The 26,414-nt window shown below is 51.9% G+C and overlaps 1 protein-coding gene across 8 annotated transcripts in view; it reads right to left on the reverse strand.

Moving 5' to 3' along the window:
- LanB2 (laminin subunit gamma-1) overlaps positions 1 to 26,414 on the reverse strand; it is a 342,671-nt gene that overhangs the window by 183,578 nt on the left and 132,679 nt on the right. For 2 of the 8 annotated variants that reach the window (XM_071656606.1, XM_071656603.1), the window contains exon 1: positions 18,191 to 18,244. The exons of 4 other annotated variants lie outside the window; for them this stretch is intronic. The gene's annotated coding sequence lies outside the window, so the exon portion shown is untranslated. Of the gene's footprint in view, positions 1 to 18,190; positions 18,245 to 26,414 lie in introns of those variants that run through there. 2 more of the 8 variants (XM_071656605.1, XM_071656607.1) reach the window with 2 other exon arrangements.

Below are 26,414 nucleotides of genomic sequence, written 5' to 3' on the forward strand. Positions count from 1 at the left end.
CGATATACGTGATATACCACACGATATACTACACGATATACTGCACGATATACTGCACGATATACATGATATACCACACGATATACTACACTATATACCACACGATACACATGATATACCACACGATATACTACACGGTATACTGCACGAAATACATGATATACCTCAATATACTACACGACATACTGCACGATATGCCGCACGATATACCACACGATATACTACACGATATACATGATATACTACACGATATACCGCACGATATACATGATATACCACACAAAATACACGATATACTGCACGATATGCGGCACGATGTACCACAAGATATACTACACGATATACATGATATACTACACGATATACCGCACGATATATTACACGATATACCGCCGGTATACCACACGATATACACGATATACCACACGATATACTACACGATATACCACACGATATACTACACGATGTACCACACGATATACTACACGATATACCACACTATATTATACACGATATACTACACGATATACCACACGATATACCAAACGATATACCGCACGATATAGTACACGATATACCGCACGATATACTACACGATATACCACACGATATACCGCACGATATAGTACACGATATACCGCACGATATACTACACGATATACACGATATATCGCACGATATACTACACGATATACCGCACGATATACTATACGATATACCGCATGATATACTACGATATACCACATGATATACCACACGATATACCACACTATATTCTACACGATATACTACACGATATACGGCACGATATAGTACACGATATACCGCACGATATACACGATATACCACATGATATATCGCACAATATACTACACGGTATACACGATGTACCGCACGATATACTACAAAATATACCACAAGATATACTACGATATACCGCACGATATAACACACGATATGCTACACGATGTACCACACAATATACTACACGGCATACTACACGATATACCACACGATATACTACACGATATACTACACAATATACCACACGATATATACGATATACCACACAATATACATGGTATACCACACGATATACTACACGATATACTACACGATATACCACACGATATACTACACGATATATCGCATGATATACTACACGATATACATGATATACTGCACGATATACCACACGATATACCATCTTCACTACACTACACACTTTCCGTATGTTTCTCACTGGGAAGGTCTATTTCACACGGGGGAAAATCGCATCTTTGATGTCTATTTCACACGGGGACCCCAGGGTTCGAACCCAGGAGAAAGTGACATACCTTTCTCCCCCACACACCCCCCTCCTCTCCCGTGTCCCTCCCTCCCTCCCCCCCTACACAAGAGCACCCCTCTCCTCAACGCAACGTACCCCCCTGATATACCCCCATGCACGTCTGGGGGGTCACCCACCCCCCCACACCTGGCCCCAAATGGGGCTCACAACACCCCCGCCCCCCTGCTCCCCATCCCCACACCTGGCCCCAAATGGGGCTCACAACACCCCCGCCCCCCCCTGCTCCCCCCATCCAACCTGGACCCCCACCACCAGAGAGAGAGAGAGAGAGAGAGAGATCCCTCGTCTCCATGTTGCAGTTCGACACCAGAGACACGACCTCTGGCCCCAAACCGAGCTGTACATGGAAGGCTACGAGAAGAGGCCCACACCTACCCTTGGTGATCATCATCAACATGGTAGTAACCCACCCCAATTATGCTAACCACCCAATTATACTAACCCCCAATTATGCTAAACCCCATTTTCTTTTTTTAACCCCCTTCCCCCCTTTCTTTATTCACAAGTCTCCCATTTTTCATGCATGTATGTGTACCCATCTTTGATGCCAACACTTACAGATAATTCAAGAGACTCATGAATCATAATTATCATTATCATCATTATTATCATTATGTAATCTACCCCTGCCCTCCACCCCCAACCCCACCTGCACTGCCGGGCGCCACAGAGAACATACTAACACCACCCCCTTCCCTCCCTTATGGATTCCAAAGTCCAATTCATCAGACCCCCTTCCCTCCCTTGTGGATTCCACAGTCCAATTCATCAGACCCCCTTCCCTCCCTTATGGATTTCAAAGTCCAATTCATCAGACCCCCTTCCCTCCCTTATGGATTCCAAAGTCCAATTCATCAGACCCCCCTTCCCTCCCTTGTGGATTCCACAGTCCAATTCATCAGACCCCCTTCCCTCCCTTGTGGATTCCACAGTCCAATTCATCAGACCCCCTTCCCTCCCTTGTGGATTCCACAGTCCAATTCATCAGACCCCCTTCCCTCCCTTGTGGATTCCACAGTCCAAATCATCTGACCCCCTTCCCTCCCTTATGGATTCCACAGTCCAATTCAATAGACGCCCTTCCCTCCCTTATGGATTCTACAGTCCAATTCATCAGACCCCCTTCCCTCCCTTGTGGATTCCACAGTCCAATTCATCAGACCCCCTTCCCTCCCTTGTGGATTCCACAGTCCAAATCATCTGACCCCCTTCCCTCCCTTATGGATTCCACAGTCCAATTCAATAGACGCCCTTCCCTCCCTTATGGATTCTACAGTCCAATTCATCAGACCCCCTTCCCTCCCTTATGGATTCCAAAGTCCAATTCATCAGACCCCCTTCCCTCCCTTGTGGATTCCAAAGTCCAATTCATCAGACCCCCTTCCTCCCTTGTGGATTCCACGGTCCAATTCATCTGACCCCCTTCCCTCCCTTATGGATTCCACAGTCCAATTCAATAGACGCCCTTCCCTCCCTTAAGGATTCTACAGTCCAATTCATCAGACCCCCTTCCCTCGCTTATGGATTCTACAGTCCAATTCATCAGACCCCCTTCCCTACCTTATGGACTCCACGGTCCAATTCAATAGACCCCCTTCCCTCACTTATGGATTCCACAGTCCAATTCATCAGACCCCCTTCCCTCCCTTATGGATTCCACAGTCCAATTCATCAGAGACATTCCGATTGTGTTGCCTCCTCCCTCCCCGCGACACACAATATGGTCACCGGCATCCCCCTAAATGGACTCCAATAGACAATCACCATACCTACTTCATTCTCCACACAGACGTCATGGCCAAATCCAACCCTTGTGTGATGGGATATGTGACTGGGAAATTAGTCTACTCCTGCGTTATCATAGCAGTCAGGTGTTTATATATATATATATATATATATATATATATATATATATATATATATATATATATATATCACCCTGCCATACCAGTGTTGCAGGGTGAGTGGGCCTATGAGACGTGTTAATATCGCGTGGAATAAAGGTGAAGGAGACGGTGTATGGGCGCGGCCGCGGTGCTCACCCACGCCCGCGTGCCGTCCACGCCCGTGCGCGCCGGCCCACGCCTTCCCCATACCCAGCAGCGCCGCCAGCCAGCCGGCCACCAGCGAGCGGGTGTGTGTTGGTAACACTGTACCACCGACAAGCACTGATTCTCCCCCCCCTCCTCAACCCCCCCCCTCCCTCCTCCCCCTCCTCAACCCACCCTCCCTCCTCCCCCTCCTCAACCCCCCCTCCCTCCTCCCCCTCCTCAACCCCCCCCTCCCTCCTCCCCCTCCTCAACCCCAACATCCCCCCTCCTCAACCCCCCTCCCTCCTCCCCCTCCTCAACCCCAACATCCCCCCCCCTCCTCAACCCCTCTAGAGACATGGCGCAGCGCCAGCAGGAAGTGCACGCCCCACAACACACCACGAGAGAGAGAGAGAGAGAGAGAGAGAGAGAGAGAGAGAGAGAGAGAGAGAGAGAGAGAGATGGGGGGGAGACAATGTGTCGCCCCCCCCCAACGCAATCCTGGTACACACATATCCACCCCCCCACCTCCATATCCACACCCACCCGAGCTACCCACACCCACTCCAAGCCATCCCACACCCACTCCAAGCAGCCCCACACCCACTCCAAGCCGCCCCACACCCACTCCAAGCCGCCCCACACCCACTCCAAGCCACCCCACACCCACTCCAAGCCACCCCACACCCACTCCAAGCAGCCCCACACCCACTCCAAGCCGCCCCACACCCACTCCAAGCAGCCCCACACCCACTCCAAGCCGCCCAACATCCACTCCAAGCCACCCCACACCCACTCCAAGCCGCCCCACACCTACTCCAAGCCGCCCCACACCCACTCCAAGCAGCCCCACACCCACTCCAAGCCGCCCAACATCCACTCCAAGCCACCCCACATCCACTCCAAGCCACCCAACACCCACTCCAAGCCGCCCCACACCCACTCCAAGCAGCCCCACACCCACTCCAAGCCGCCCAACATCCACTCCAAGCCACCCCACATCCACTCCAAGCCACCCAACATCCACTCCAAGCCGCCCCACACCCACTCCAAGCAGCCCCACACCCACTCCAAGCCGCCCAACATCCACTCCAAGCCACCCCACACCCACTCCAAGCCGCCCAACATCCACTCCAAGCCACCCCACATCCACTCCAAGCCACCCAACATCCACTCCAAGCCACCCCACATCCACTCCAAGCCACCCAACATCCACTCCAAGCCACCCCACATCCACTCCAAGCCACCCCACATCCCACTCCAAGCCACCCAACATCCACTCCAAGCCACCCCACATCCACTCCAAGCCACCCAACATCCACTCCAAGCCACCCCACACCCACTCCAAGCCACCCAACACCCACTCCAAGCCACCCCACACCCACTCCAAGCCACCCAACATCCACTCCAAGCCACCCAACATCCACTCCAAGCCACCCAACATCCACTCCAAGCCACCCCACATCCATTCCAAGCCACCCCACACCCACTCCAAGCCACCCAACATCCACTCCAAGCCACCCCACACCCACTCCAAGCCACCCAACATCCACTCCAAGCCACCCCACATCCACTCCAAGCCACCCAACATCCACTCCAAGCCACCCCACATCCACTCCAAGCCACCCCACACCCACTCCAAGCCACCCAACATCCACTCCAAGCCACCCCACACCCACTCCAAGCCACCCAACATCCACTCCAAGAAACCCCACATCCACAAACCCCACAATCGACACCCGACACCACATCCCCCACACAGGCGAGATCCGAAGGACCCCCCCCACATTCGGGACACATCCGCCCATACCCACGCCCACACCCACGCCCACGACCAGTATAGGGCGTCGACGGGTCAACCCGGCCCCACATCACCTGAAGGTGGGGATAAAAACAAGGTCTTGGGGGGGGAGGGACCATCCAAACCCACACACACACACACACACACACACACACACTTACGCGCATGCGCACACACGCCAGAGGTACTGTGCACACCCTGAACACCTAACATGAGCACCCAGAGGTACTGTGCACACCCTGAACACCTAACATGAGCAGCCAGAGGTACTGTGCACACCCTGAACACCTAACATGAGCAGCCAGAGGTACTGTGCACGCCCCGAACACATAACATGAGCAGCCAGAGGTACTGTGCACACCCTGAACACCTAACATGAGCAGCCAGAGGTACTGTGCACACCCTGAACACCTAAAATGAGCAGCCAGAGGTACTGTGCACACCCTGAACACCTAACATGAGCAGCCAGAGGTACTGTGCACGCCCCGAACACATAACATGAGCAGCCAGAGGTACTGTGCACACCCTGAACATCTAACATGAGCAGCCAGAGGTACTGTGCACACCCTGAACACCTAACATGAGCAGCCAGAGGTACTGTGCACACCCTGAACACCTAACATGAGCAGCCAGAGGTACTGTGCACACCCTGAACACCTAACATGAGCAGCCAGAGGTACTGTGCACACCCTGAACACCTAACATGAGCAGCCAGAGGTACTGTGCACACCCTGAACACCTAACATGAGCAGCCAGAGGTACTGTGCACACCCTGAACACCTAACATGAGCAGCCAGAGGTACTGTGCACGCCCCGAACACATAACATGAGCAGCCAGAGGTACTGTGCACACCCTGAACACCTAACATGAGCAGCCAGAGGTACTGTGCACACCCTGAACACCTAACATGAGCAGCCAGAGGTACTGTGCACACCCTGAACACCTAACATGAGCAGCCAGAGGTACTGTGCACGCCCCGAACACATAACATGAGCAGCCAGAGGTACTGTGCACACCCTGAACATCTAACATGAGCAGCCAGAGGTACTGTGCACACCCTGAACACCTAACATGAGCAGCCAGAGGTACTGTGCACACCCTGAACACCTAACATGAGCAGCCAGAGGTACTGTGCACACCCTGAACACCTAACATGAGCAGCCAGAGGTACTGTGCACACCCTGAACACCTAACATGAGCACCCAGAGGTACTATGCACACCCTGAACACCTAACATGAGCAGCCAGAGGTACTGTGCACACCCTGAACACCTAACATGAGCACCCAGAGGTACTGTGCACACCCTGAACACCTAACATGAGCAGCCAGAGGTACTGTGCACACCCTGAACACCTAACATGAGCAGCCAGAGGTACTGTGCACGCCCCTGAACACATAACATGAGCAGCCAGAGGTACTGTGCACACCCTGAACATCTAACATGAGCAGCCAGAGGTACTGTGCACACCCTGAACACCTAAAATGAGCAGCCAGAGGTACTGTGCACACCCTGAACACCTAACATGAGCAGCCAGAGGTACTGTGCACGACCCTGAACACCTAACATGAGCAGCCAGAGGTACTGTGCACACCCTGAACATCTAACATGAGCAGCCAGAGGTACTGTGCACACCCTGAACACCTAACATGAGCACCCAGAGGTACTGTACACACCCTGAACACCTAACATGAGCACCCAGAGGTACTGTGCACACCCTGAACACCTAACATGAGCACCCAGAGGTACTGTGCACACCCTGAACACCTAACATGAGCACCCAGAGGTACTGTGCACACCCTGAACACCTAACATGAGCAGCCAGAGGTACTGTGCACACCCTGAACACCTAACATGAGCAGCCAGAGGTACTGTGCACACCCTGAACACCTAACATGAGCACCAGAGGTACTGTGCACACCCTGAACACCTAACATGAGCAGCCAGAGGTACTGTGCACACCCTGAACACCTAACATGAGCACCAAGAGGTACTGTGCACACCCTGAACACCTAACATGAGTACCAAGAGGTACTGTGCACACCCTGAACACCTAACATGAGCACCAAGAGGTACTGTGCACACCCTGAACACCTAACATGAGTACCAAGAGGTACTGTGCACACCCTGAACACCTAACATGAGCACCAAGAGGTACTGTGCACACCCTGAACACCTAACATGAGCACCAAGAGGTACTGTGCACACCCTGAACTACCTAACATGAGCACCCAGAGGTACTGTGCACACCCTGAACACCTAACATGAGCACCCAGAGGGACTGTGCACACCCTGACACCTAACATGAGCACCAGAGGTACTGTGCACACGCCTGAACACCTAACATGAGCACCCAGAGGTACTGTGCACACCCTGAACACCTAACATGAGCAGCCAGAGGTACTGTGCACACCCTGAACACCTAACATGAGCAGCCAGAGGTACTGTGCACACGCTGAACACCTAACATGAGCACCCAGAGGTACTGTGCACACCCTGAACACCTAACATGAGCACCCAGAGGTACTGTGCACACCCTGAACACCTAACATGAGCACCCAGAGGTACTGTGCACACGCTGAACACCTAACATGAGCACCCAGAGGACCTGTGCACACCCTGAACACCTAACATGAGCACCCAGAGGACCTGTGCACACCCTGAACACCTAACATGAGCACCCAGAGGACCTGTGCACACCCTGACCACCTAACATGAGCACCCAGAGGTACTGTGCACACGTTGAACACCTAACATGAGCACCCAGAGGACCTGTGCACACCCTGAACACCTAACATGAGCACCCAGAGGTACTGTGCACACCCTGAACACCTAACATGAGCACCCAGAGGACCTGTGCACACCCTGAACACCTAACATGAGCACCCAGAGGACCTGTGCACACCCTGAACACCTAACATGAGCACCCAGAGGTATTGTGCACTCCTTAAACACCTCACAATCTAAAACCGTTCATGACCTGTGCAGGGACCCCGCGAGGAGGGGGAGGGGAGGGAGGGAGGGTGGAGGGGAGGGAGGGAGGGAGGGAGGGTGGAGGGGAGAGGAGGGAGGGTGGAGGGGAGAGGAGGGGAGAGGAGGGGAAAGTGTGTTAGATGCCAAAACACTTGGGTTCCCCCCCCCCCCCACCCGACAATCCCCCCCCCCTCCTACCCCTACCGTGTAACACAAACAAAACGAGTCTCAAATAACTAAATAATAACTGAGAGCATAACTAAATCATAATTGAGAGCATAACTGAATCATAATTGAAAGCATTTCCGCCTCTTAGGCTATGAATTATAATAATTATCAGGGATCGTATTTTCCATCAGGAAATAATACATCCATCATTAACACTGAGAAATACTTATATGTAATAACAGTAATTAAAAGACGAAATAGAATAATTTGATGAAGAATTACACTCAATTTATCCACAAGAAATACAGGCAAAATCGACATAGAAAACGGAATCGTCTCGAATGTTCCACAAGTCGCCATATTGCATTACCTCGACCTATTTATTACATATTAACTACGTCTTAAACTCATGATATTCTATCATTTATCATTATTATTAATTATACTTGATCGCCATTTCCCACGTGGGCGGGGTAAGCGCCAGGAGACACGTATTGTCATAGGCTTTTGAATTCGGAGGAAAATCTGATGGGAATAAATTCTGACGGGAATAAATTCTGACGGGAATAAATTCTGACGGGAATAAATTTGGAGGGAAAAAAAGGCCTGTTTTAAATGGCCTCACGGCCAGTGGTTCCCCCCCCCCCCCCCCTTCGCTGTTCCTCAACCGACCAATCACAGAAGCGGGTCTGCGCTGCGCACGTCCCTCCCGCGCATCTATATAACGAAACTATAGCAAAATTCGGTCAAAATTGTTAGTGGAACATCTGTGCCACGTGCAGCGATGCACAGATGTTCCACGTGGCATATTTCAGGGGCCAGTTAATTATTTAATTAATTAAATAACTGAATAAACTTTCATTTATAGTCTTCAAGTTATGTAACGAAGTCTGAGGGTTTGTACGTAATACTGCGCCTTTTAACGCTCTATAAGTACAGCATGACCGTAATACGTTCGTTAATACGTCATTACGTTGACGAATTAACTGATAAATGATGAGGTAAATTCGTTTTATTTCTCGTGTGCACCAGTCGGGGGTATTTACATGTGACGTCACAGGGCGAGGCCATTCCAGGCCGAGGTGGGTCGCCACCCACCTTACGGTGTCATGACGGCGACCAGCTGGGGACCTGGGCTTGCCACACCCCTCAACCATCTACGTACCAAGACAACCCATCCTACCCCAGCTGGTGCTGTGGCACTGAGTCAGCTGAGCCAGCTGGGGGGGCTGGAGCAGACACACTCAGTGTCGTAGGTCGTGAGGTGGGTAGGTGGGTAGGTGGGCAGGCCTCCCACCTGCACCCACCGGGTCACTTTCTCCCGCGCGCGAGCGTGACCACCTGCTCTTCCCGGTACCTCCCCCCCCCCCACCCAACACAATATATATATATATATATATATATATATATATATATATATATATATATATATATATATATTCCTTTATTCTAAGGTAAGCCAGGTACACAGTTTATCAACCAGCCCTTCCGAGGGAGGAGGATGAACAGCTGGCTGGCCTGTGGACCGACTGCCGCGACCAGGATTCGAACCGATGCCGGCTCGACCCCCTGATAGCCGCACCCACCCCACGTGAATGCATCGTGGTCAGCAACGCTAACCTGTACACCACGGACACCCTGCTCCCTGCCTCACCCTGCTCCTTACCTCACCCTGGCCCCTGTCTCACCCTGCTCCCTGCCTTACCCTGCCCCCTGCCTCACCCTGCTCCCTGCCTCACCCTGCTCCCAGCCTCACCCTGGCCCCTGCCTCACCCTGGCCCCTGCCTCACCCTGCTCCCTGCCTCACCCTGCTCCTTACCTCACCCTGGCCCCTGCCTCACCCTGCTCCCTGCCTCACCCTGCTCCCAGCCTCACCCTGCTCCCTGCCTCACCCTGCCCCCTGCCTCACCCTGCTCCCTGCCTCACCCTGGCCCCTGCATCACCCTGCTCCCTGCCTCACCCTGCTCCCTGCCTCACCCTGCTCCCTGCCTTACCCTGCTACCTGCCTCACCCTGCTCCCTGCCTCACCCTGCTCCCTGCCTCACCCTGCTCCCTGCCTCAACCTGCTCCCAGCCTCACCCTGCTCCCTGCCTCACCCTGGCCCCTGCCTCACCCTGCTCCCTGCCTCACCCTGGCCCCTGCATCACCCTGCTCCCTGCCTCACCCTGCTCCCTGCCTCACCCTGCTCCCTGCCTTACCCTGCTACCTGCCTCACCCTGCTCCCTGCCTCACACTGCTACCTGCCTCACCCTGCTCCCTGCCTCACCCTGCCCCCTGCCTCACCCTGCTCCCTACCTCACCTTGCTCCCTGCCTCACCCTGCTCCCAGCCTCATCCTGCCCCCTGCCTCACCCTGCTCCCTGCCTCACCCTACTCCCTGCCTCACCCTGCTCCCTGCCTCACCCTGCCCCCTGCCTCACCCTGCTCCCTACATCACCCTGCTCCCTACCTCACCTTGCTCCCTGCCTCACCCTGCTCCCAGCCTCATCCTGCCCCCTGCCTCACCCTGCTCCCTGCCTCACCCTGGCCCCTGCCTCACCCTGCTCCCAGCCTCACCCTGCTCCCTGCCTCACCCTGCTCCCTGCCTCACCCTGCTCCCTACCTCACCCTGCCCCCTGCCTCACCCTGCTCCCTACCTCACCTTGCTCCCTGCCTCACCCTGCTCCCAGCCTCAATCCTGCCCCCTGCCTCACCCTGCATCCCTGCCTCACCATGGGCCCCAGCATCACCCGGCTCCTGCCTCACCCTGCTCCCTTGCCCTCACCCTGGGCCCCTGCATCACCCTGCTCCCCTTGCCCTCACCCTGCTCCCTGCCCTCATCCTGGCCCCTGCCTCACCCTGGCCCCTGCCTCACCCTGCTCCCTGCCTCACCTATGCTCCCTTGCCTCACCTAGGCCTCAATCAGCCCCTGCCTCACCGGATCCCTGCTATCCTGCCCCCGCTGCCTCACCCGCTCCCTGCCTCAACCTGGCCCCCTGGCCTCACCCTGCTCCCTGCCTCAACCCTGGCCACCTGCCGCAACCCTGCTCCCTGCCTCACCCTGCTCCCCTGCCTCACCCATGCTCCCATGCCTCACCCTGGCTCCCCTGCCTCACATGCTCCCTGCCTCACCCTGCTCCCCTGCATCATCCCTGGCCCCTGCCTCACCCTGCCCCTGCCTCACCTTGCTCCCCTGCCTCACCCTGCTCCCTGCCTCACCCTGGCCCCTGCCTCACCCTGGCCCCTGCCTCACCCTGCTCCCTGCCTCACCCTGCTCCCTGCCTCACCCTGGCCCCTGCCTCACCCTGGCCCCTGCCTCACCCTGCTCCCTGTATCACCCTGCTCCCTGCCTCACTCTGGCCCCTGCCTCACCCTGCTCCCTGCCTCACCCTGCTCCCTGCCTCACCCTGGCCTCTGCATCACCCTGCTCCCTGCCTCACCCTGGCCCCTGCCTCACCCTGCTCCCTGCCTCACCCTGGCCCCTGCATCACCCTACTCCCTGCCTCACCCTGGCCCGTGCCTCACCCTGCTCCCTGCCTCACCCTGCTCCCTGCCTCACCCTGGCCCCTGCCTCACCCTGCTCCCTGCCTCACCCTGCTCCCTGCCTCACCCTGGCCCCTGCCTCACCCTGCTCCCTGCCTCACCCTGCTCCCTGCCTCACCCTGGCCCCTGCCTCACCCTGGCCCCTGCCTCACCCTGCTCCCTGCCTCACCCTGGCCCCTGCCTCACCCTGCTCCCTGCATCACCCTGCTCCCTGCCTCACCCTGGCCCCTGCCTCACCCTGGCCCCTGCCTCACCCTGCTCCCTGTATCACCCTGCTCCCTGCCTCACTCTGGCCCCTGCCTCACCCTGCTCCCTGCCTCACCCTGGCCCCTGCCTCACCCTGGCCCCTGCCTCACCCTGCTCCCTGCCTCACCCTGGCCCCTGCCTCACCCTGGCCCCAGCCTCACCCTGCTCCCTGCCTCACCCTAGCCCCTGCCTCACCCTGCTCCCTGCATCACCCTGCTCCCTTGCCTCACCCTGGCCCCTGCCTCACCCTGGCCCCTGCCTCACCCTGCTCCCTGCCTCACCCTGCTCCCTGCCTCACCCTGCCCCCTTCCTCACCATGCTCCCTGCCTCACCCTGGCCCCTGCCTCACCCTGCTCCCTGCCTCACCCTGCTCTCACCCTGCTCCCTGCCTCACCCTGCTCCCTGCCTCACCCTAGCCAGGTATACTCTCCTCCCCAGAGCCATGTCCTCACATCTCATCCCCCTACTGCAACAACCCCCCCCTCCTCCCCCCCTCCTCAACACCACGGCAGATGACGTCAGACGATAATGAAGGAAGAGAGAGAAAACGTCATGAATGAAGATGTGAATGAAGGAATCCTTCATTCTGTCCTACAGTCACCCCAGGAATGATGTCTCCCCATGATTCATCACGTCTCTCCCCATCACTTGAAAGCGTTATCTCCCCATCAGTGTTTACCTCCCCATCAGTGTTTACCTCCCCATCACCTATCGGTGTTTACCTCCCCATCTTCTATCAGTGTTTACCTCCCCATCTTCTATCAGTGTTTACCTCCCCATCATCTATCGGTGTTTACCTCCCCATCATCTATCAGTGTTTACCTCCCCATCTTCTATCAGTGTTTACCTCCCCATCATCTATCAGTGTTTACCTCCCCATCTTCTATCAGTGTTTACCTCCCCATCTTCTATCAGTGTTTACCTCCCCATCTTCTATCAGTGTTTACCTCCCCATCTTCTATCAGTGTTTACCTCCCCATCTTCTATCAGTGTTTACCTCCCCATCTTCTATCAGTGTTTACCTCCCCATCATCTATCAGTGTTTACCTCCCCATCTTCTATCAGTGTTTACCTCCCCATCATCTATCAGTGTTTACCTCCCCATCATCTATCAGTGTTTACCTCCCCATCATCTATCGGTGTTTACCTGCCCATCACCTATCAGTGTTTACCTCCCCATCACCTATCGGTGTTTACCTCCCCATCATCTATCAGTGTTTACCTCCCCATCATCTATCAGTGTTTACCTCCCCATCATCTATCGGTGTTTACCTGCCCATCACCTATCAGTGTTTACCTCCCCATAATCTATCAGTGTTTACCTCCCCATCATCTATCAGTGTTTACCTCCCCATCACCTATCGGTGTTTACCTCCCCATCATCTATCAGTGTTTACCTCCCCATCATCTATCGGTGTTTACCTGCCCATCACCTATCAGTGTTTACCTCCCCATAATCTATCAGTGTTTACCTCCCCATCATCTATCAGTGTTTACCTCCCCATCATCTATCAGTGTTTACCTCCCCATCACCTATCAGTGTTTACCTCCCCATCACCTATCAGTGTCTACCTCCCCATCACCTATCAGTGTTTACCTCCCCATCACCTATCGGTGTTTACCTCCCCATCATCTATCAGTGTTTACCTCCCCATCACCTATCAGTGTTTACCTCCCCATCACCTATCAGTGTTTACCTCCCCATCATCTATCAGTGTCTACCTCCCCATCACCTATCGGTGTTTACCTCCCCATCATCTATCAGTGTTTACCTCCCCATCACCTATCAGTGTTTACCTCCCCATCACCTATCAGTGTTTACCTCCCCATCACCTATCGGTGTTTACCTCCCCATCATCTATCGGTGTTTACCTCCCCATTACCTATCAATGTTTACCTCCCCATCATCTATCGGTGTTTACCTCCCCATTACCTATCAATGTTTACCTCCCCATCATCTATCGGTGTTTACCTCCCCATCATCTACAGTGTTTACCTCCCCATCACCTATCAGTGTTTACCTCCCCATCACCTATCGGTGTTTACCTCCCCATCATCTATCGGTGTTTACCTCCCCATCATCTATCCCTCCCCATCATCTATCAGTGTTTACCTCCCCATCACCTATCAGTGTTTACCTCCCCATCACCTATCGGTGTTTACCTCCCCATCATCTATCAGTGTTTACCTCCCCATCACCTATCAGTGTTTACCTCCCCATCACCAATCGGTGTTTACCTCCCCATCATCCACTAGTGTTGCTTCCCTATAATGTTGTCTCCCCAAGATCCCTTCAGCGTTACCTCCCCAACATCCCCCCAAAGGTTACCTCCCCATCACCCACCAGTACTGAACCTCCCCAACATCCCCCCAGAGTTGCCTCCCCATCACCCACCAGTACTTAACCTCCCCAACATCCCCCCAGAGTTGCCTCCCCATCACCCACCAGTACTTAACCTCCCCAACATCCCCCCAGAGTTACCTCCCCATCACCCACCAGTACTTAACCTCCCCAACATCCCCCCAGAGTTGCCTCCCCATCACCCACCAGTACTTAACCTCCCCAACATCCCCCCAAAGGTTACCTCCCCATCACCCACCAGTACTGAACCTCCCCAACATCCCCCCAGAGTTGCCTCCCCATCACCCACCAGTACTTAACCTCCCCAACATCCCCCCAGAGTTGCCTCCCCATCACCCACCAGTACTTAACCTCCCAACATCCCCCCAGAGTTACCTCCCCATCACCCACCAGTACTTAACCTCCCCAACATCCCCCCAGAGTTGCCTCCCCATCACCCACCAGTACTTAACCTCCCCAACATCCCCCCAGAGTTGCCTCCTCATCACCCACCAGTACTTAACCTCCCCAACATCCCCCCAAAGGTTACCTCCCCATCACCCACCAGTACTGAACCTCCCCAACATCCCCCCAGAGTTGCCTCCCCATCACCCACCAGTACTTAACCTCCCCAACATCCCCCCAGAGTTGCCTCCCCATCACCCACCAGTACTTAACCTCCCCAACATCCCCCAGAGTTGCCTCCCCATCACCCACCACTGTTTAACCTCCCCAAATCCCCCAGAGTTGCCTCCCCATCACCCACCAGAGTCTAATAACCTCCCCAACATCCCCCCAGCATTACCTCCCCATCACCCACCAGTGTTTAACCTCCCCAACATTCCCATCATCACCCCCCTACGCAAGTGTTGCCTCCCCCGACCCACCCTGGGGCGAAGGGGTGACCAGCCCACCACATCAAAACCTTCAGTTCATCTCCCATCCATATATAGACACCCCAGGCTCCTCCCTTCACCCCAGCCCTCATCTCCCCACAGGGTATGCTACCATCTCCCCACCCTCACCCCACCCCCTTCTCACCCTCACCCCACCCCCTTCTCCCCACCTCCTAAACCCCAGAGACGCAGATCCACCTCTGGGGAGATATTCCTCTCTCCCCACCCCTTCTGTGCCTCACTTCACACCCAGACACAGCTTGGCTATGTCCACAGCGCTGCTGTGCCACAATGAGGCGCACCCAGGCACAGCTTGGCTATGTCCACAGCGCTGCTATGCCACAATGAGGCACACCCAGACACAGCTTGGCTATGTCCACAGCGCTGCTGTGCCACAATGAGGCACAGCCAGACACAGCTTGGCTATGTCCACAGCGCTGCTATGCCACAATGAGGCACACCCAGACACAGCTTGGCTATGTCCACAGCGCTGCTGTGCCACAATGAGGCACAGCCAGACACAGCTTGGCTATGTCCACAGCGCTGCTATGCCACAATGAGGCACACCCAGGCACAGCTTGGCTATGTCCACAGCGCTGCTGTGCCACAATGAGGCACAGCCAGACACAGCTTGGCTATGTCCACAGCGCTGCTATGCCACAATGAGGCACACCCAGACACAGCTTGGCTATGTCCACAGCGATGCTGTGCCACAATGGGGCACACCCAGACACAGCTTGGCTATGTCCACAGCGCTGCTGTGCCACAATGAGGCACACCCAGACACAGCTTGGCTATGTCCACAGCGATGCTGTGCCACAATGAGGCACACCCAGACACAGCTTGGCTATGTCCACAGCGATGCTGTGCCACAATGAGGCACACCCAGACACAGCTTGGCTATGTCCACAGCGCTGCTGTGCCACAATGAGGCACACCCAGACACAGCTTGGCTATGTCCACAGCGCTGCTGTGCCACAATGAGGCACAGCCAGACACAGCTTGGCTATGTCCACAGCGATGCTGTGCCACAATGAGGAACACCCAGGCACAGCTTGGCTATGTCCACAGCGCTGCTGTGCCACAACACAGCGTCGGAGCTACAGTCAAATCCACCAAATAATAATAATAATAATAATAATAATAATAATAATAATAATAATAATAATAATTACAATAATGATAATAATAATGATAATGATAATTATAATAATAGTGATAATGATGATAATAATAATAATGATGATAATGATAATAATAATAATAATAATTAATAATTGATGAAAATAATAGAAATAATTGATAACAATAATAATAATGATAATAAGAAATAAAATTCAATTTTCTTTGTACATTTCCAGGTTTTGTCTGTTCATCACAAAATCCTGTTTCCTTGTCGCAAAAACAAATCCATTTCTTTGTTCCTGAGTTGTGTTCTGTGGCCGCCGCTTTATCCACGTGTGGCACAGCCTCTGGCATCGGGATGAGGCGAGATGGGAGCCACGCTGTGCCACAGGGAGATGTTCCTCCTCCCAGATACAGACGGAGCCACACTGTGCCACAGGGAGCTGTTCCTCCTCCCAGACACAGACGGAGCCACGCTGTGCCACAGGGAGATGTTCCTCCTCCCAGACACAGACGGAGCCACACTGTGCCACAGGGAGCTGTTCCTCCTCCCAGACACAGACGGAGCCACGCTGTGCCACAGGGAGATGTTCCTCCTCCCAGACACAGACGGAGCCACACTGTGCCACAGGGAGATGTTCCTCCTCCCAGACACAGACGGGAGCCACACTGTGCCACAGGGAGCTGTTCCTCCTCCCAGACACAGACGGAGCCACACTGTGCCACAGGGAGCTGTTCCTCCTCCAAGATACAGACGGAGCCACGCTGTGCCACAGGGAGCTGTTCCTCCTCCCAGACACAGACGGGAGCCACACTGTGCCACAGGGAGCTGTTCCTCCTCCCAGACACAGACGGGAGCCACACTGTGCCACAGGGAGCTGTTCCTCCTCCCAGACACAGACGGGAGCCACGCTGTGCCACAGGGAGCTGTTCCTCCTCCCAGACACAGACGAAAGTGAGCCAAGCTGTGCCACAGGGAGCTGTTCCTCCTCCCAGACACAGACGGAAGTGAGCCAAGCTGTGCCACAGGGAGCTGTTCCTCCTCCCAGACACAGACGAAAGTGAGCCAAGCTGTGCCACAGGGAGCTGTTCCTCCTCCCAGACACAGACGGAAGTGAGCCAAGCTGTGCCACAGGGAGCTGTTCCTCCTCCCAGACACAGACGAAAGTGAGCCACGCTGTGCCACAGGGAGCTGTTCCTCCTCCCAGACACAGACGGAAGTGAGCCAAGCTGTGCCACAGGGAGCTGTTCCTCCTCCCAGACACAGACGGAAGTGAGCCAAGCTGTGCCACAGGGAGCTGTTCCTCCTCCCAGACACAGACGAAAGTGAGCCACGCTGTGCCACAGGGAGCTGTTCCTCCTCCCAGACACAGACGGAAGTGAGCCAAGCTGTGCCACAGGGAGCTGTTCCTCCTCCCAGCCACAGACGGAGCCACGCTGTGCCACAGGGAGCTGTTCCTCCTCCCAGACACAGACGAAAGTGAGCCACGCTGTGCCACAGGGAGCTATTTGGGAGTCGTGACCACAGTCCTCCTCCAAAGCTATTTTGGAGGAGGCACTTCCAAAGACATGGGGGGGGGGGGCAGGGAGAGAGAGAGAGAGAGAGAGAGCGAGAGAGAGAGAGAGAGAGAGAGAGAGAGAGAGAGAGAGAGAGAGAGAGAGAGAGAGAGAGGGTTGGAGGGAAGGGAGGGAGGCACTCCTGTTTGGAGGCGGCGTCTGTGCCCTCCAACGTAACCCACTGTACACAGAGCAGACACGTCCGGTCGCCACACCTGCGCCACACACACTGCCCACCTCACGGCTCGACCCACCCACTAACCCACACCTCCTGCCCACCTGAGCTCGCCCCGCCCCACCCCGCCCACTGATAAACCCACCCACCCAACTTACACTATCATTATCATCATTACTATCACTTGTACCATCATTATCACCATCCTGATATCACCATTATCGCTTGCACCATCACATACACCATCCTGATATCACCATTATCACTTGCACCATCACATACACCATCCTGATATCACCATTATCACTTGCACCATCACATACACCATCCTGATATCACCATTATCGCTTGCACCATCACATACACCATCCTGATATCACCATTATCGCTTGCACCATCACATACACCATCCTGATATCACCATTATCGCTTGCACCATCACATACACCATCCTGATATCACCATTATCACTTGCACCATCACTATCACCATCCTGATATCACCATTATCACTTGCACCATCACTATCACCATCCTGATATCACCATTATCGCTTGCACCATCACATACACCATCCTGATATCACCATTATCACTTGCACCATCACTATCACCATCCTGATATCACCATTATCGCTTGCACCATCACATACACCATCCTGATATCACCATTATCGCTTGCACCATCACATACACCATCCTGATATCACCATTATCGCTTGCACAATCACATACACCATCCTGATATCACCATTATCGCTTGCACCATCACATACACCATCCTGATATCACCATTATCGCTTGCACCATCACTATCACCATCCTGATATCACCATTATCACTTGCACCATCACTATCACCATCCTGATATCACCATTATCACTTGCACCATCACTATCACCATCCTGATATCACCATTATCACTTGCACCATCACTATCACCATCCTGATATCACCATTATCGCTTGCACCATCACATACACCATCCTGATATCACCATTATCACTTGCACCATCACTATCACCATCCTGATATCACCATTATCGCTTGCACCATCATTATCACCATCCTGATATCAACATTATCGCTTGCACCATCACTATCACCATCCTGATATCACCATTATCGCTTGCACCATCACTATCCTATCACCATTATCGCTTGCACCATCACTATCCTGATATAACCATTATCGCTTGCACCATCACTATTACCACCCTGATATCACCATTATCGCTTGCACCATCACTATCACCATCCTGATATCACCATTATCACTTGCACCATCACTATCACCATCCTGATATCACCATTATCGCTTGCACCATCACTATCCTGATATCACCATTATCGCTTGCACCATCACTATCCTGATATCACCATTATCGTTTGCACCATCATCCTGATATCACCATTATCGCTTGCACCATCACCATCCTATCACCATTATCACTTGCACCATCACTATCACCATCCTGATATCACCATTATCACTTGCACCATCACTATCACCATCCTGATATCACCATTATCGCTTGCACCATCACTATCCTGATATCAACATTATCGCTTGCACCATCACTATCACCATCCTGATAGCACCATTATCGCTTGCACCATCACTATCCTGATATCACCATTATCGCTTGCACCATCACCATCCTGATATCACCATTATCGCTTGCACCATCACTATCACCATCCTGATATCACCATTATCGCTTGCACCATCACTATCCTGATATCACCATTATCGCTTGCACCATCACTATCCTGATATCACCATTATCGCTTGCACCATCACCATCCTGATATCACCATTATCGCTTGCACCATCACTATCCTGATATCACCATTATCGCTTGCACCATCACTATCCTGATATCACCATTATCGCTTGCACCATCCTGATATCACCATCCTGATATCACCATTATCGCTTGCACCATCACCATCCTGATATCACCATTATCGCTTGCACCATCACTATCACCATTATCGCTTGCACCATCACTATCACCATCTTGTTATTACTATCACTTGCACCATCACTATCACCATCCTGATATCACGCACCATCACTATCATCATCACCATCACTTGCACCATCCACACCAGCGCCTCACTGGCCACGGTGTCACAATGTTTACAACGCCTGAACTCCGTTTCCCACCCTGGCGCACACGCTCCCCAAACCTCCTACAAGATTGTCAAACACCTTCAAATTTCACCCACCTTATAATACAGTAACTATGGTACGTCATAATACAGTATGGTACGTCATAATACAGTAAGTATGGTACGTCATAATACAGTCAGTATGGTACGTCAAAATACAGTATGGTACGTCATAATACAGTAACTATGGTACGTCATAATACAGTCAGTATGGTACGTCATAATACAGTAACTATGGTACGTCATAATACAGTCAGTATGGTACGTCATAATACAGTCAGTATGGTACGTCATAATACAGTCAGTATGGTACGTCATAATACAGTCAGTATGGTACGTCAAAATACAGTATGGTACGTCATAATACAGTATGGTACGTCATAATACAGTAACTATGGTACGTCATAATACAGTCAGTATGGTACGTCAAAATACAGTATGGTACGTCATAATACAGTCAGTATGGTACATCATAATACAGTCAGTATGGTACGTCAAAATACAGTATGGTACGTCATAATACAGTATGGTACGTCATAATACAGTAACTATGGTACGTCATAATACAGTATGGTACGTCATAATACAGTCAGTATGGTACGTCATAATACAGTCAGTATGGTACGTCATAATACAGTATGGTACGTCATAATACAGTCAGTATGGTACGTCATAATACAGTCAGTATGGTACGTCATAATACAGTATGGTACGTCATAATACAGTCAGTATGGTACGTCATAATACAGTATGGTACGTCATAATACAGTCAGTATGGTACGTCATAATACAGTCAGTATGGTACGTCATAATACAGTATGGTACGTCATAATACAGTATGGTACGTCATAATACAGTCAGTATGGTACGTCAAAATACAGTCAGTATGGTACGTCATAACACAGTATGGTACGTCATAATACAGTCAGTATGGTACGTCATAATACAGTCAGTATGGTACGTCAAAATACAGTCAGTATGGTACGTCATAATACAGTCAGTATGGTACGTCATAATACAGTATGGTACGTCATAATACAGTCAGTATGGTACATCATAATACAGTATGGTACGTCATAATACAGTCAGTATGGTACGTCATAATACAGTATGGTACGTCATAATACAGTCAGTATGGTACGTCATAATACAGTATGGTACGTCATAATACAGTCAGTATGGTACGTCATATTACAGTATGGTACGTCATAATACAGTAACTATGGTACGTCATAATACAGTCAGTATGGTACGTCATAATACAGTAACTATGGTACGTCATAATACAGTCAGTATGGTACGTCATAATACAGTATAGTACGTCATAATAGTCAGTATGGTATATCATAATACAGTATGGTACGTCATAATACAGTATGGTACGTCATAATACAGTAACTATGGTACGTCATAATACAGTCAGTATGGTACGTCATAATACAGTCAGTATGGTACGTCATAATACAGTATGGTACGTCATAATACAGTAACTATGGTACGTCATAATACAGTCAGTATGGTACGTCATAATACAGTAACTATGGTACGTCATAATACAGTCAGTATGGTACGTCATAATACAGTATGGTACGTCATAATACAGTCAGTATGGTGCGTCATAATACAGTATGGTACGTCATAATACAGTCAGTATGGTACGTCATAATACAGTATGGTACGTCATAATACAGTCAGTATGGTACGTCATAATACAGTATGGTACGTCATAATACAGTAACTATGGTACGTCATAATACAGCATCCGGTCCACAGTCAACTTCACGCATGTACGAGGGTGTCAGACAGGCACAGGTTCGAGTCCCAGCCCACAGTCCATCCAGCTGTTTATCCCTCCCAAAAGAGAATGGTCGATAAAATGGGTACCTGGCGTAAGGTAGGGTGTGTGCGTGTGTGTGTGTGTGTCCTGCATCAGGACTATCCTTAGCCTTAACGTCTGTTCTTCAGGACTATCCTTACCCTTAACGTCTGTTCTTCAGGACTATCCTTACCCTTAACGTCTGTTCTTCAGGACTATCCTTACCCTTAACGTCTGTTCTTCAGGACTATCCTTACCCTTAACGTCTGTTCTTCAGGACTATCCTTAGCCTCAATGTCTGTTCTTCAGGACTATCCTTAGCCTTAACGTCTGTTCTTCAGGACTATCCTTAGCCTCAATGTCTGTTCTTCAGGACTATCCTTAGCCTTAACGTCTGTTCTTCAGGACTATCCTTACCCTTAACGTCTGTTCTTCAGGACTATCCTTACCCTTAACGTCTGTTCTTCAGGACTATCCTTAGCCTCAATGTCTGTTCTTCAGGACTATCCTTAGCCTTAACGTCTGTTCTTCAGGACTATCTTTAGCCTCAATGTCTGTTCTTCAGGACTATCCTTAGCCTTAACGTCTGTTCTTCAGGACTATCCTTACCCTTAACGTCTGTTCTTCAGGACTATCCTTACCCTTAACGTCTGTTCTTCAGGACTATCTTTAGCCTCAATGTCTGTTCTTCAGGACTATCCTTAGCCTTAACGTCTGTTCTTCAGAACTATCCTTACCCTTAACGTCTGTTCTTCAGGACTATCCTTAGCCTCAATGTCTGTTCTTCAGGACTATCCTTACCCTTAACGTCTGTTCTTCAGGACTATCCTTAGCCTCAATGTCTGTTCTTCAGGACTATCCTTAGCCTCAATGTCTGTTCTTCAGGACTATCCTTAGCCTCAATGTCTGTTCTTCAGGACTATCCTTAGCCTCAATGTTTGTTCTTCAGGACTATCCTTACCCTTAACGTCTGTTCTTCAGGACTATCCTTAGCCTCAATGTCTGTTCTTCGGGACTATCCTTACCCTTAACGTCTGTTCTTCAGGACTATCCTTAGCCTCAATGTCTGTTCTTCAGGACTATCCTTAGCCTCAATGTTTGTTCTTCAGGACTATCCTTAGCCTCAATGTCTGTTCTTCAGGACTATCCTTAGCCTCAATGTTTGTTCTTCAGGACTATCCTTAGCTTCAATGTTTGTTCTTCAGGACTATCCTTACCCTTAACGTCTGTTCTTCAGGACTATCCTTAGCCTCAATGTCTGTTCTTCAGGACTATCCTTACCCTTAACGTCTGTTCTTCAGGACTATCCTTAGCCTCAATGTCTGTTCTTCAGGACTATCCTTAGCCTCAATGTTTGTTCTTCAGGACTATCCTTAGCCTCAATGTCTGTTCTTCAGGACTATCCTTAGCCTCAATGTTTGTTCTTCAGGACTATCCTTAGCCTCAATGTTTGTTCTTCAGGACTATCCGTACCCTTAACGTCTGTTCTTCAGGACTATCCTTAGCCTCAATGTCTGTTCTTCAGGACTATCCTTACCCTTAACGTCTGTTCTTCAGGACTATCCTTAGCCTCAATGTCTGTTCTTCAGAAATATCCTTACCCTTAATGTCTGTTCTTCAGGACTATCCTTAGCCTCAATGTCTGTTCTTCAGGACTATCCTTACCCTTAATGTCTGTTCTTCAGGACTATCCTTACCCTTAACGTCTGTTCTTCAGGACTATCCTTAGCCTCAATGTCTGTTCTTCAGGACTATCCTTACCCTTAATGTCTGTTCTTCAGGACTATCCTTAGCCTCAATGTCTGTTCTTCAGGACTATCCTTACCCTTAATGTCTGTTCTTCAGGACTATCTTAGCCTCAATGTCTGTTCTTCAGGACTATCCTTAGCCTCAATGTTTGTTCTTCAGGACTATCCTTAGCCTCAATGTCTGTTCTTCAGGACTATCCTTACCCTTAATGTCTGTTCTTCAGGACTATCTTAGCCTCAATGTCTGTTCTTCAGGACTATCCTTAGCCTCAATGTCTGTTCTTCAGGACTATCCTTAGCCTCAATGTCTGTTCTTCAGGACTATCCTTAGCCTTAATGTCTGTTCTTCCATCTGTAAGAACAGTGTCCCATTCTTCACCCACTGGTGGAAGCTCCCACTGAGATAAGGCTGCAAAGTCCACCACTGGGGAAAGGTTCAGTCAGTCCCACTGACTATCTACATGACTGAACCCAGACTGAACACCTCCTTGTTCTCCTCTCTAACCATCTAGAACAATCAATTAGCCCTCATTCGTGTTCTCCGATCGTTAGGATTAAACTCCCTTACCCACTCGATCTCGCCATACAATATCCCAGGGATAGTTCCCTGCCGGATGGTGAGCCGGAGGGAGAGGTGGACTGCAGAGGAGCGTCCTGCTTTCCAATCCTGTCTTACTCTAAGCTTGCTCGATGGTGAGCCGGAGGGAGAGGTGGACTGCAGAGGAGCGTCCTGCTTTCCAATCCTGTCTTACTCTAAGCTTGCTCGATGGTGAGCCGGAGGGATAGGTGGATTGCAGAGGAGCGTCCTGCCTTCCAATCCTGTCTTAATCTAAGCTTGCTCAGGGAGCACAGATGGAGAGTTGAGAGAGAAAGTCCAGAGGAGGGCGGCAAAGAATAAGGAATAGGGGTGGGGGGGGGGGGGAGCATGAATCTGTCCACATTGGAAGAGAGAAGATTAAGGGGCGACCGAATCACAACTTCCCGTTTTCTATACCAGCCTGATGGTACAGTACAAGAGATGGGGGGCCCCACCAGTGTAGAACTCCCTCCCCGTACAGCACAAGAGATGGGGGCCCCACCAGTGTAGAACTCCCTCTCCGTATAGTACAAGAGATGGGGGCCCCCACCTGTGTACACCTCCCTCTCCGTACAGTACAAGAGATGGGGGCCCCCACCAGTGTAGAACTCCCTCCCCGTACAGTACAAGAGATGGGGCCCCACCAGTGTACACCTCCCTCTCCGTACAGTACAAGAGATGGGGGCCCCACCAGTGTACACCTCCCACTCCGTACAGTACAAGAGATGGGGGCCCACCAGTGTACAACTCCTTCCCCATAAAGTACAAGAGATGGGGGCCCCACCAGTGTACACCTCCCTCTCCGTACAGTACAAGAGATGGGGCCCCACCAGTGTACACCTCCCTCTCCGTACAGTACAAGAGATGGGGGCCCACCAGTGTACAACTCCTTCCCCATAAAGTACAAGAGATGGGGGCCCCCACCAATGTACAACTCCCTCCCCGTACAGTACAAGAGATGGGGGCCCCACCAGTGTACACCTCCCACTCCGTACAGTACAAGAGATGGGGGCCCACCAGTGTACAACTCCTTCCCCATAAAGTACAAGAGATGGGGGCCCCACCAGTGTACACCTCCCTCTCCGTACAGTACAAGAGATGGGGCCCCACCAGTGTACACCTCCCTCTCCGTACAGTACAAGAGATGGGGGCCCACCAGTGTACAACTCCTTCCCCATAAAGTACAAGAGATGGGGGCCCCACCAGTATACAACTTCCTCCCCGTACAGTACAAGAGATGGGGGCCCCCACCAGTGTACAACTCTCTCCCCGTGCAGTGCATGAGATGGGGGCCCCACAAGTGTACAACTCCCTCCCCGTACAGTATGAGATGGGGGCCCCAACAGTGTACAACTCCTTCCCCGTAAAATACAAGATATGGGGCCCCACCAGTGCACAACTCCCTCCCCGTACAGTACAGGAGATCGGGCCCCACCAATGAAGAACTCCCCGTACAGTATAAGAGATGGGGGCCCCACCAGTGTACAACTCCCTCTCCGTACAGTACAAGAGATGGGGGCCCCACCAGTGTAGAACTCCCTCCCCGTACAGTACAAGAGATGGGGCCCCCACCAGTGTAGACTCCCTCCCCGTGCAGTACAAGAGATGGGGGCCCCACCAGTGTAGACTCCCTCCCCGTACAGTACAAGAGATGGGGGCCCCCACCAGTGTAGACTCCCTCCCGTGCAGTACAAGAGATGGGGCCCAACCAGTGTAGACTCCCTCCCCGTACAGTACAAGAGATGGGGGCTCCTACCAGTGTATAACTCCCTCCCCGTACAGTACAAGAGATGGGGCCCCCACCAGTGTAGAACTCCCTCCCGGACAGTACAAGAGATGGGGGCCCCCACCAGTGTATAACTCCCTCCCCGTACAGTACAAGAGATGGGGGCCCCCCACCAGTGTAGACTCCCT

This window comes from Panulirus ornatus, chromosome 63 (assembly GCF_036320965.1).
Source record: "Panulirus ornatus isolate Po-2019 chromosome 63, ASM3632096v1, whole genome shotgun sequence".
In the NCBI taxonomy this organism is placed as follows: domain Eukaryota; kingdom Metazoa; phylum Arthropoda; class Malacostraca; order Decapoda; family Palinuridae; genus Panulirus; species Panulirus ornatus.